The sequence below is a fragment of the Hippoglossus stenolepis genome, chromosome 5 (genome assembly GCF_022539355.2).
Source record: "Hippoglossus stenolepis isolate QCI-W04-F060 chromosome 5, HSTE1.2, whole genome shotgun sequence".
In the NCBI taxonomy this organism is placed as follows: domain Eukaryota; kingdom Metazoa; phylum Chordata; class Actinopteri; order Pleuronectiformes; family Pleuronectidae; genus Hippoglossus; species Hippoglossus stenolepis.
Window position 1 is genome coordinate 22,673,367 of NC_061487.1, and position 13,792 is coordinate 22,687,158.

Consider the following 13,792-nt stretch of genomic DNA (forward strand, 5'->3'; position numbering starts at 1 on the left):
CTGGCGACCTGACCAGGGCGTACCCCTCCTCTTGCCCTTTACTACCTGGGATTGGCTCCAGCTCCCCCTGTGACCCTCAAGGGATACGCAGTTTAGATAATAAAAGGATGGAGGAGATGACGGCTAGAAATTCCAGAAATTCCTTTAAACTCTAAAACAAAATGGCCTAAAAAATAAACAATCACCCACTTTAAGGACTCGTTCTCCTCATGATTAATGAGACACACTTTAGAGTTGCTCGGAGGCGACACATGACTTCGGCTCAGAGAACATCAGACTCTCCCAGAACAAGAACATTTCCGTGAGTCTCTGGCAGAACTGGAGCGATCCCAGACTGTTGCACAACAGTCTGCACAACAAGCCTGGACCATGATTACTCGTGTCATCGTTGGGAATGAGCGTGAAATTAACAGAGACCTACTTTCCCCCCAAAAATGGCTGTGAAACACCCAGGCTCTCTCTCTGAAATCTTTTATTGCCTCGATGAACATGGGAAAACATTTTCCCCCCTGTCACTCAATAGCAACATCAAATGCTGCTTTCATAGCTGCCGCTCTTGTGCCAACTTTTCCCTCAGCTTTTAAGTCTGCAAATAATGATTGTAAAATTCATGACTGCATGACACTAATACTTATGCAATTATGGCAATTGGGCTGTTCCGTACATGCCCATGGTGCTCTATTATTTGTATTTCTATCACTTTTACAGCTCGGCAGAATGATAAGTGTGCAGTATTGACGTAAACTCAAGTACATTTATGTCATTAACTCATTATCAGCAGGAGCAGGAACAGCAGTCGGCCTCTGTATTGTATTTGTTGGCTCCTGAAAGCTCCGTGTTTTCACTGTTTAAATGTCAAACCCTGTATCTACAAGGAATATCACTGTGTGTGAGAGTGAACAGCAGCTATGCTCTGGTCTGGATTTGGTGGAGCTATAAATAGGCCCCTCGCAGGCCCCTGTAGCAGAGGCTGAGATTTGGGAGGCCAAGCAGGTCAAGCTGCCACATACTGGGGCTCTCGAGTGTCTTGTAACGCTTGTATTGTTTCTAAATCCTGGCCCCGGCAGAGCACATATTTTTAGTGGCAGCCGCAGCACTTGCATCACATATGAGAGTAAACTATGGGGGGGTAGGGGGGGCAGCTGAGTCAGAGCCACAGGCAAGCCTGACACCTCAGATCAGAAGTCCTATAAGTCAGTCAGCGTGTCACTAAGTCAGTCCAGTGGAATCATCCTTCACCGTCTACCAGCTCCACTGCAGCTCCACTGTTAAAAAGACACCCATTGTGTCTGTGTCTGTGTCTGTGTGTGTGTGTCTGTGTCTGTGTCTGTGTCTGTGTCTGTGTCTGTGTCTGTGTGTGTGTCTGTGTCTGTGTCTGTGTGTGTGCGTGTGCCTGCAGGCGGCCTGATCCCGAGGACCCCTCCCATTTGTGAGCCGGTGGGGTGTGTGTGACATCACCACCCACCCACCCCCGCTCCTCCATCCATCCCTCCTTACTTCAACGCGTCCGACCAATAGGAGCCCGGGGAGAGCCGGTCACGTGAAAATCCCCCTAGTCTTGGTTACCATGACAACGAGCACTGGTCCAGGCAGCATCTTGCCGTGCTGAGAAAAAGAGGAGGGGAAAGAAGGCGGGAGGAGAGGCAGAAAGAGAAAGAAGGGGGGGCGGTAAAGGGAGGGAGGAAGACAGAGGAGAACAAATCCGAGCCGGAGGAATACAGTATACCTTTTGGTTTGTCAGCTTGTGTCTGTCAGCTGTCTGCCCTCAGCACAGTGAGTACTTTACCTTTGTTGTCCCACTTCATACGCTCCATGACAGGAGAATGAATGGGGATTCGCTGCAGCCCATTGTCATCTATATTTGATGATGTGATGTGACAGATGTCTCTAAAAAGATTTCTGGGATGACATCATGTGTAAATCCTTTGTTACGTTGAGAATGTGCACGGCAGCCTCACCTTATGCAGACAAGCCGCTGTGTGCATGCTTCCGCTGGCTCCGATTGATCGTCAGTGAATGGCTGATGACAGAGCTCGGCGGTGAGCAGAGGCGTGGTGGGAACCAAGGTGCCCAGTACAATCAGAGGTGGTTTCATAATGTGGACAAACTCCCTCTGATGCATTGTGAACTGCAGCGAGTCTTTCTGCTCATGACTTTCCTTCCCTGCTGCTCCTCCAGGGCTGTGTTCCTCTCATTTTCCCACAAGTGGACACAGTTCACATCCTCCGTCCCCTTGTGGTTTGTTTAATTAGCAAATCCGTGCAAATCCAACTAGGGCAGCTTGTTCCGATCGGAGACCTCATAGGCGGAATGTCGTGGTGGAAGCAGTGTGTTCTCCTGGCTGCAAATCAAGTCAGTCAAAATGTTGCTGTTTCCAATTAGCATAGGTTTGGACCCAGTTTTAGCACCATGTGAGAGATATGATGCAATGTTTCTGTTTCGTAAGAATGAGATGCACTTGTTTTGTTGTTCACTACTTTTTTTACTGCTGATGTTAAGAAATCCTCGTCTTAGGTTGCAGCTGTAATGCACTAATATGCAGGAAGGGAGAAGTTTAATAGTTTCTTTCCCACCATAAAATAAAGCATCACATGGCCTTTGTATTCGGTAAATCTAGAGGTAGAATAATGATTTTTTAAATTCATTTTACTTTTCAGTATTTCTACTGTATTAGGGTTGTATGATTCTGTATGATTTAAGAATAATAATCTGCATCTGGCCTCATAGTGTGCTCTTTTTTATAGCTTAATCCAATAAATATCCCCTTTATCTCTTATAATCCCATTAAATGGCCCTGTCCTGTTTCTTCCCTTCTTTCCTTGAAATACTTTTATTTCTATACAAACAACATTTTAAAGTAGTTTTTTTTTACAATACAAACAATATTTTTTCCTGTAGTGAAGGGTGTATATTATGTACACATTCTGTATTTTGAAGTTTTATTTATTTATTTATTTTTTATTATTGTGTTTATATTTTTATTCTCTTGTCTACCTCATTCTGACCTGTCTGCTGCGGTAACAACGGCATTTCCTCTGTGCGTAATCTTACTTTATCCTATCCTCTACAAATATATAAGCAGAACCTATGTTTTGCACTAACAGCTGTTTAAATTACAGCCATAGCAATATCAATTGAATGAAAATACTAAATATGAGCTAATAGGCTATATTTGAGCCGAGGTTTACACAGCATCTTAGTGAAGGTTTATACAGTAAGTAGCTTGTGTCCTATGCATGCTCTAAAAAACCAGCCACCTCCACCGCCAAGAGGTGACAGGATGATGGCCGCCTTGCTGGATGCTGCAGAGCAAGAAAAATGAAATTCTCAATTGCAGATAGCTGATAGTTGCAAGGAAGGGTTTCTTCTTCCGGCACAGAAGTGTGAGGACTCCGCATAATGTTCTACACACCGAAAATACAGATAAAAGCCTATTAATAATCAAAGTGCATGGACTTTATCTTGAGATTGCAGTGTTTTTGCGAGCCTGTGATTCCAGTTAGTAGAAGTGCCCCATCTGAAGCGCCAGTGACTTTGATAGCTGAGCGGGTTTTATGAAGGGCCTGCATGTTGTTGACCTTTCTTTAGAATCATCCAAGACACTTAGAATAATCATTACAGCTTTTAATAGGTGTTTGGGATTAGCAGCCTGGATTTGCTGGGTCATTGACATACAGGCTACAATGTGTTTACATAGCATGAAGATATGTCTCGGCTCGTGTTGTGATGGAGACGGAGCAAAGCAGCGTATCAATGATCCATATTTCTGTCCGTGGGAAGCAGCCACAGAGACTCACTCTCCTGTTTTCCATGTGATTTCTTGCCATTTGAAAGTGATTGTTTGAGACGTATAATTTTCCCAAGTTGTAATCTTTGCGTGGTTTTCCACAAAGGCAAGATTCAGCTGGTCTCAAACCTCGGCACAATCCACGTCTACGCTTTGATAGAAAACAAACAACTGGGTTCAGGAATTTAAGTGGCAAATTGCATTTTTTCTCGACATAAAAAAAGACAACAGCAGACAGACACAACAGACTCGTTTTGGCAGAGAAATTACATGTGTTACTTTAAGGCACGCAACCAATCAGGAGAATTCTTTCAGTGTCACCGATACTTCTTGAGCAAAGGCCACGTAGAACTGGAGGGCTACAAACACATCACTGATCATCAAATTACTGAAAACACATCAGGGACTATGAAGACGTTCAATCCTGAGGTTTAATTTCACATATGGCTCAAACACAGATTTTAATTTGCTACTACTAATAACAACCACAATCACAACAACCATAATAACAATAATACATGTATTTAAATAGCACTTTTCAAGTTAAAGTTACAAAGGGATTTACAAGACAAAATGACAAAAGCATTTAAAACAATATAAATGTCAAGCAATCATTAATCAAAGGTTTGCAAAATACAAAAATATGTAAATAATGTAATAGAACAATGTAAAATAACTAAAATATCAAAATAAAATGAAATAAAATAGGGCCTAAATCAATGCCACTGTGCAAAATCAGAACTATCAAATAAATATATTTAAAATACATTTTATTGAAATCAGCTTTTTCTATTTCCACAGTGTCATCAAGCCTCCTTTAGGGCCGTCGGTTATTTAACACACTACCTCTTCAAACGTCTAATTTAAAGTCAAGTCAGAGTCACAGTCGGTCGCCAGGTGAGTGTTACTCATCTACAGCGTGACACACATTTAAAGAGACTCTCTGCGACTCCACTAAGGTGTGAAAACACGGCCGCCTTCCCCATTGTTGTGCAAATGACTGGGAAGTTTCTGACACCACGTGAAGGCAGCACCGCTGCCGCGTCACGGCGGGACAGACCAATCGCATTAAAGTGAGTTGAAAGACGCCGGCTCACTCCGAGCAGCGGCGGGGGGGTGGTCGTGAAGAAGGAGGTTGATACTTAACCTAAATATAACATCTGTACCCGAGATATACAACTAATACACCGTTGTGATAACACTCGAGCAAGATGGATGATTTGATTTATTAGTTAACAATGTCCTCGGTGGTGTTGTTATTCACACAACTCGCTCGCTCCCCCCCCCTCCGTGTCGTCCCCGCTGCTGTGGACCGATCCCTCTCTGTCAGTTTCAAGTTGCGCCTTCTCCTCCGCTCGGCGGCTCCAGTGATCACGACCCGCTGCTCAGCGCCGAGCACCGGTTGGCTTTTACCGGGACAAACCACCGCCATGGATCCGGCCCGGGGACGTGCGAGCGGATTATAAAAAAAACCCCACCGGAGTCCGAGGTGAGGAGACGTGTCCCCCTCCCAAACGCGGGCGCTCTCCTTGGCGCCCTGCGGACCCGCGGACTGCACCTTGGTTCGGGGAATGTCACGCTCCGCTGGCCTTAACGCGGCTAATAACCATTTAACTACGCTAACCTGTCATGAATCACACGGGATCATTGTGCGTGTCGAGCGGTGCACGTCGCTGTGCGGGAGCTGCATCGGTGATCGTGCGTGTGTGTCTGCGGTCGTGCAGCAGCTCCCGGTCCGGGGAATGTGGAAGGATTGGTGGGAATTCTCACCCCCTCGATCAATAACACTGGAAATACTCCTGTTGTGTGATTTGTGTTTTTAGTGAATAGTCGATGGCGCCTAATAACACAGACGTGCGTGCTGACCACCTGACATCTGTGTTTGTTTACAACACAGGTACAACATGTACCTGCTCCCAGGTGGACAATACCTGTGGTCACGGCTATAGGGTTGTACCGGTGTGCATGCAGGGCTTCTGCAAACTGCCAATCACACGTTGGGTAGACATGTGCGGGAATAATCGTGTAGAGTAACTGACATATTCCCAGTGTTGTGTTTGAAATCCACTAATGTCCAACAGCTTGTATTTCTTGTGTAATAGATGTATTGTTTCCTGTTCAAGGCCAATGGTGTGACCTTGACAGTTGGTATTTGCCGTTAGGAGTCTTTACCTGCTCATTTCTGTATTTGAGAGGTGAGGCAGAATGTGGAAACTTGATTTTACACTCTTGACTATGTCGGAAACCGAATATTTGAATGTTTTAGGCAAATCAAGTGGAGTTAAGTTAAAGTATATTTATGTTACGCAAGCGAACAACCGCAGTTGACCAAAGTGCTGAACAGTACGGTGGCCGAGAGCTCAACACACTGCGAATCCAGAAAACACATGTGCAAATTCAGAAAATAACTTAATTCATTGATGACATGTGCGCTCCGAAAAGTCACAACACATGCTAGTACTGAAACGCGTTGCAAATTGCGTAAACGACAACAGAAATGTTTGCAGGGGACCCCAACAAAGTGATGAGCTTGGCTGTAGTTCAATGCTTTGTGACGTTCCCCTTGTTTTCGCTATTAGCAGAACTTTTCTGTATTTGCTGAAGTTGTTTTCTTAATTTCCACGTGTTTTTCCTATTTGCATGTGTTGAACTCTCTCAGGCCACCGTAGAACAGGCTTCAAATATGAAAATGAAAGAAATACATTCAAAACAACGTTAATGATCATAAATATTTGAGAATTTAACTGTTGCGCGATTGCAAATGAAATCAAGGTCTCACCTCGAATCGTAAGCCAGTGAGAAGAAGTGGGTCTTTAGTAATGAATTTTCCAGGATCTGAGGGTTTCAGATATGAATAGTTAAATAGTTCCAGAGATTAGGGGCAGTTTGGGACACCCCAGAAGCATCAGTTTGGTTGTGTTAGGGATTATGAAGGTGCAAGTGGTGCCAGCCCATTTGAAATCCTAAAAACAATCAATAACTCTTAAAATCAATTCTGAATTTGACAGAAGGCCAGTACTGATGTAATGTGATCACGCCTTCTTTTTCCAGTTAGAAGGCAAGCTGCTGCATTTTGTACAAACTGCAGACGACGAGGAGACGCCTGTTCTACACCCGCATAGAGGGAATTACAATAATCTAACTGAGAGGTTAAAAGAGAATGAATAGCTCTCCCGAAGTCTTTGGTAGAGAGATAAGGTTTTTATCTTGGCTAGAAGTCTCAGCTGAATTAAAGCCTTGAGGCAAAAGGCAAGGAAGTGAGCAATCTGTCATGATGTTGCTGCTTGAAGAGTCTGAGGGTCCGCACTGTTGTTTTGACCGGCTGCACATTGACCTCAACAATAATAACAGTACAATAATACCCCGTGTGGCTGTCCCACATTGGGCCATACATCAACACACACAAACAAGAGTCAGTCTGTGGCTAAAAGGAGCAGTGAGGTCCTGACCTGACAGGCGTCTCCCTTGGACAAAGACTTTTATCTTGTCGCAGTTGAGTGATGGATCAGCGGTTGTATTGATCGGTGTCAGACTGACCTTTAGCTGCATTTCATCCACCTCCCTTTTTTTACACTGTAGCAACTTAATGCCATGCTTGACTTTGGACATCTTCTCTGAGGTCACAGGGCGTCGCTGGGCAGGCAGACGTTAATTGGGATGTACCGCCTCCGTTGAGCCGCATGTGTTATCATAACTCACAGTTTTCCTCAAGAGATCAGGATGTGGAGCGGAGGAGGAGGAGGATGTTTGCTTGGCGGCTGACTCAGCACGTGAACAACTGAAGGAGGCTGCAGTCGGCCTTTCTGTAGAGGAGCTGGCTCAACCTGTAGTCTGAGGCATCCTCTGCATCATTTCTACATAGGTGTTGTGTCTGGTTTATGTTTAGCAGTTTTCTGAAGGTTAGCAAAACTGCCTTAAATACAAGAATACCATTGCTCTGGATGTCCCTCAGTGTTAATGGCATACATACACAAGGCAAGACTTTCTAGTATACAGCATTACAGGGTTTGGTGATATAGCAAAATATACCCTTAGACGGCAGAAATGTGTCTAGAGATTAATTGGGCCATGTTGTAAATCAGAGAAGGAAATATTTATGGCAGTGGTAAATCTTGTACAGTCCTAATTTAAAATGTATACTGTATACTAGTAGCAGTAAACAGTAGTATAGAGTATTTTCTGCTAAAAGCAAACATAAATGCTTCAATTTATTTACAGTATATTGAAGAGTCAAGTCCTTGTGTTTGGAGATGATATTACAGAGGCAATGAAAGCTCACGCACGGCCATAACTGCCCTGAAACTGCCCTACATGATGAGTCAGCGTCAGCATGAAACAGAGCCGAAGCTGGGCACGTTTTTATCAATATACAGTTGCAGTTCCGTGGAAGGTAGTGTGGATGTGCGCAAGGATAGGGCGAGGCTGAGTCACCGTGACCTCTCGCAGACTGTCGCTCAGCGGGGACAGAGCGAGTTCCCGTCCGGCTCTGACCCCCCATGACCCTGCAAAGTACCATGGATTTGGAAAGCTAGCTAGGACAGAAAGAAGGAGGAAAGAAGGAAGGAAGCCCTCTAAAGGCAGCTCCTGCTGTGTCATAAACTGTTTTGCTCAGAGGTGTGGTTCTGATGTCGACTCATCAGAATCTTGTGGGACACAGCTGGTGGCCAACGCACTTTGGGAAAAGTCTTGCGTACGTCCCTAAAAGGAGAAATGCTTGTAACTAAATGCAAATGGCATGTTGTTAACTGTTGGGCGGTTATGTTTTGTAACCACTGTAAGGAATTCAGTGTATATCCATGTTTCCCTTTCAACAATGTCTTTTTCTGAATGAGGTCATGATGATTAATGTATTCCTCACTGCTGCTGAGTCAGACCGACATTGTTAAAGCAAACTGCCTGGTAGAAGCCATTAAGATATCATTAGGGTTATCTAAAACCTCTAACATGTTAACTCAAGACCCCTGTGAGGATATGATTGCCCTCCCTTTTCCTAAGGTTTTGAGGTCCCAGGAATGTATACTTCTGTTCTCCTTCCTCACTTCCAATTAAGTAATGATAATATAGATCAGATTTGTGGGACTTTCAGCAACTGGTTGAAGTTGTGTGTGACTTACAAGCACACTGATAAGATTGGTGTATGTCTCCAGACTCCATGTGCTTCGGTGATTTCTCACAGCTCCAGATTAAGGACTTACTTCTTGGCTGTTTCTTCTACCTTGGAGGTCAGAAGTAGGTCAGTATGACGAGTGCATTCCTGAGACTGTTTACATTTTACCAGTCTGCTGCCCCTTGATACTATAGCAGAGCTGCACAATCTTACTTACTGCTTTTTTTTGTTTAAGTTTTACAACAGTGTCGATGGAAAACTCAGTTGAAGTGCCAGGTGACTCATTAACTTAATCCTGTATTCCATATCTGTCATGTCTCATATTTATCTAGATTATTAGAGACTAATGTTCCTGCTAACTGGAGCTGTGCTGTTATCAGTCGCTCATGTCAGACTGTGACCCCTAATCTGTGGATAATGTTTACAATTATCTCCACCAATGACGTTAGGTTTTCACCCCTGTTTGCTTGTTTGTTGGTTGGTTGGTTGGCTTGTTGGTCAGCAGGATCATGCAAAAGCTACCACTTCTAACTTGGTGGAAGGATGAGACATGGGCCAAGAGAGAACCCAATAAAGTTTGTTGCTGATTCGGACAAAGGGGTAGATAATTTGGCACCTAAAAGTTGCAGAGAAAAGACACGGAAGAGAAAGAGGTGTATAACAAGTGAAAAACAAATATATACTGGAGGTGTTGCAGCTACATGAGAGGCGTGCTAGTCAATGAGCTACCAAGACGCACTATGTTTTTACTTTTTTTGCAGATTGACTGACTCATGTCCTTATAATTACTTAAACCACACTGAACACTTACCTAAATTTAGCCACTTCCAACCTAATTCCTAACTATGCTGTAATCATTTCAAGGCTTACAGTGTCTGAGACCACTTTCCCATGTAAGTGAATGGAAAAGTGGTCTAATTCAACCGATATCTAAGCTTTGTTATGTAAGTACAACATATTTTTTTATTGCCATTCATTTTTGCAAAACCAGGGGCCTCTGTCAAATACCATTCAAATATAACCTTTGGTCACATAGCTTGTATTTGTCAGCTATTGTTTGTGCAGACTGTGGAGTTCAGTTTTTTTGCTGTTCTCTGCATTGTAACTTATATTCATTATAACTATGAACACATGTATTTGTACTTTCAGACACAAGAGAGCACAGTAGCACCCATGGGTGTTGACAAGCACCAGGCGGATGTAGCCTGATAGCTGTTCTGTAAACAGTCAGGCCCAATTCTGACACCGCTTTATATTCTGAAACCTACATAACAGCTTGTCCTATTCAGCCATCGGGCTTCGGGAAGCATCTAACAGCTGCTCAGCCTATAGTTGCTCACATTGCCTCCACGCCAGCCCCCTTTCAGTCCGGTAAACCGTTCATCCCTCTTGAGACCACATCATATTTCACATTCACTCTCAGGTTGTGTGTGGACGAGCCCGGGGCCTTGTTATCTGCCTATCTGGACAAGAGACAGATTTTTCTCTGGCAGGCCTTATGGACAAACAAGCACAGCAAATGTTCTTTCCCAGAAGAAAGTGAAATATTCTACAATGGCCTTGTCTCTCCTGGACTTTTCTTCCCCATCAGGGCGTGGCTGGAGATGCGAGTTGCCAGCACTAGGCCATGTCACTGATGTTAGTATGGAAGTAAATTGAAGGGCTTGTGTTTGTGTGTTTGTTCAATTATTGACTGAAGATTTGTTACTTCTCACACTGGATTTAACTGAAACTCCTTTATGGTCTATTTACTCTCCACTCCTTTCTAGTTAATCCATGGCACCACCCTCCATTTCTATTTATTTACTGAAACATGATTTACAGCCAAGCACTTCAACTTTTCATCTAGTCTTAATAATAATCTGCACAGCAACTGCCAAACACTCAATCTGACTACAGCCTGCGCCTTGTAATATGTGACAGGGATTAAAGTGTAATTTGGTAGGACTCATGGCTCAGTGTGGGTGTTCGGTTACCTTCGCACTTGATGAGCCTGCAGCTCTGCACAGTTGAAGCAGGAAAGCCGACCTTCCTCTGGTCCTTGGTGGACTGTTAGTGGAATGGTGCAGAGGGGATGAAATGATTGAGCAATCTCAGGCTGGGAAGAATTCCTCTCTTGCATGTGCTCGAGTCAATGTCTGCTTGATTTGCATATGTGACGTCTGAATGGGTTTGACTTGAGGATGGGGAAAGAAAGGTTTTTCTCATCTTATCACAACTGAAAAAAAGAGGTTTGACATCTAACAGAAATGTGACCTTGAAAAGTGAATTGAAGAGTCTGTGAAATGAAGCAGTAACACAACAGTGCAAACAGGAGATTTTGTTTCTGACTGAGTGAAAGCCAACACTGGATAATGAGCTTTAGTAGTATGCACTGACCGGCCAAACCTCATACCGAGGAGGGTAGGTCTTGGCCCAGCTGATATTTGTATACCTGCTCTCCACAGGCCTCAGTTTACAGTCAGCCTATTAGGTATCCTGGACTTCACTCTGGTAGTGTGCTCAGTGTACATATAAGCTACTTCTCTAGTTCGTCTGGGTCCTCGGGGGTTGTGAGTTTGCTGCAGCTGCTTCACTGCGATCTGACCGCCTGTCATAAATCCCAATTTGAGGATGTTTGAGCCCTGGAGAAAGGTCAAAGCCTCCGCAGGTCTCAACAGAGGTGCTGGCCCGTCGGTCTTGGCGCAGAGAGAGAGAACTACTGGGAGCTCATTCAGCTGATTTTCCTCCTAACCTCAATATCCCCAAACATCCCGTAACTTGTTTACCATCTGAACTGCTGCGCCCACGCATGGAGATTAGAGGAAACAAGCGTGGATGTGGATTATGCCCTGCGCTGGCTGCGTGTCACTGCTGCGTATCCCATCGAGGCTTTGAAAAGCAGCCTCTGGATTCCATGGTGCTGTCAGATGATACTGATCATGCAATTGTTTCAAATGAGGCACTGATGTCGGAAAATGTGGAAGCCATGAATCTGAAAATGTTGAACAATGTAGGTCCATGACCACTGGGTGGCTCTACGCCTGGGGCAGAGTTGTTGTGTTGCCTCCGTTATGTTTTCAGTGCCGTTTGTTTGTTTGTTTGTTTGTCTTACTGTCAACCAGATTACTCTAAAACTTTTGAATCGATTTCCATGAAATTTTGTTGGGAGCTGGAGCAGGACTCAACGAAGAACACATATAATTTTGTAGTGGATCCAGGTACATCTTTTAATTTTCTTTAACATGGATAGGACACATTGTAGGATTGCAGGAGAAATGTGCTCTCCAAACACCCCCACCTTTTTTGTAGTGCATTGAACTCAGAGAAACATAGATTTTTCTTTACTTTTCTTTACATCGGTTGTTTAGTAGAATTAGCATCTAGAATCAGAATATAGCAGCTTTTTCTGTTGATTCTGTCTCATCTCAGCAAATTTGTCAAAATCGAATATCGGGAGGATAATTCTCTACTTTTAAAACAAGTGTTCATAATGTCATGTCCACAGCTCCATCCTCTCAGTAAAGAACTCAGTAAAGTTCAGTAAACCTTGGCAATAAATCCCACAGTGCCTGTTGTGGGAATATCAGTTTGTTTCTCGTTCTTGAAAAGTTCCAGCTCTCCTGGCTGTTACACTCACTTTGGAATTCTGGCTGTTTTCTCTGAGCCTCTTTGACGTTTAAACGTTAGCTTTGTAATCAATACGGGGAAGAGAGCCGAGCTGAAACGGTGAGTGAACTGCGTAACGCTACAGTTTCCCATGGCCTGCGAGAATAGGAAACATGCGCTGGGGTTAGCTCTTAAAAGTGTGTGGGGGCTTCATAGGTTAGGTTTTTCATGTCCTGGCCCTGCTGTTTATGTTCCCGTCCATCATCCCTCGTGTCTGAACACACGGAGAAACAAAAGAAACAATTATAGATGTTTGCTTTGTCAGGAAAGTGCGCAACCTTTGTGATTGGCGTGTTAGTTATTTTTGTATCCACTTTTTGGCCTAATTCGTTTTTTGATTTGATTATTTATATATCTGTTCTCATTTGATTTCTCCTTTGTCGGATGGAAATTTAAGTTGAACGGGTTGTGCACCCGGTCTTGGGCATTCTCTCCTTCCCTCCCGCATGCCTCCATTCCGCACCGGTCATGACTAAGCCTTGGAGACTTGTCTGTGTTGACTGTGTTTGCCTGCTGGTCTCAGATTACACTTCCTAGTTCGCTGGGAAGGATGGATCTGAGTATATGAGTAACCAAATACATGCCTCCATCTCGCTGCACACTCTGGTGTGAAGTATGCAAATGACCAAGACAGATAAACAAATGTGCAAACCCAGGAAGATTTTTATGAGCAGGGCTAATTGTGGCATAAATGAACGAATAGCTGTGCTTTGTGTGATTTTCCTGCTCTTGTGGTTCCCTGTGTTTATGGCTGCATAGCTGCGGTGTCTGCTCTCCCCTGGTTATGAAAGGCATGAAGGTGGGAGAAGTAGCATTCAAGTTAAGATTTGAGAGGTTTCCTAAATCAAATATTTGCAGGGAGCGCTGGCAGGCAGCTCTGATCCACCATGTTTTGGCGCCCACAAACAAGCAGTCTGGGCATGAGCTCACACTCCCCCGGAGCCGTTACTAACATTCATTTCATAAAAACGACCCTTTGTCATCAGCAAACATTCCCCTGAGCAGCCTCAGAGAGAGATTGGGAGTTAATTGTTCATTGGCTTTGCACTTTAAAATCAATTTATTCAAATTCCCTTGTCATGGTACGAATGAGTCTATGACCAGGAGATTCAGAAATTTAACGGGGCTCTGATTCAATTAGTGTCTTCTTTCGGGGTCAAGTGTTGGTTGAGTTTAACGTGGGTTATTTTCCATCAGAGAGACGACTAAAACCTTTACATGCTTCTAATCTGCTAGTTCCACACAATTTT

At 43.9% G+C, this 13,792-nt stretch overlaps 1 protein-coding gene across 7 annotated transcripts in view; it reads left to right on the plus strand.

Annotated features, from left to right (window-relative positions):
• mical3a (microtubule associated monooxygenase, calponin and LIM domain containing 3a) overlaps window positions 1-13,792 on the plus strand; it is an 83,607-nt gene that overhangs the window by 17,585 nt on the left and 52,230 nt on the right. Inside the window, exon 1 of one of the 7 annotated variants that reach the window (XR_007032707.1) lies at window positions 4,923-5,276. The exons of 1 other annotated variant lie outside the window; for it this stretch is intronic. The gene's annotated coding sequence lies outside the window, so the exon portion shown is untranslated. Of the gene's footprint in view, window positions 1-4,922; window positions 5,277-11,349; window positions 11,887-13,792 lie in introns of those variants that run through there. 5 more of the 7 variants (XR_007032706.1, XM_047339872.1, XM_047339873.1 and 2 more) reach the window with 5 other exon arrangements.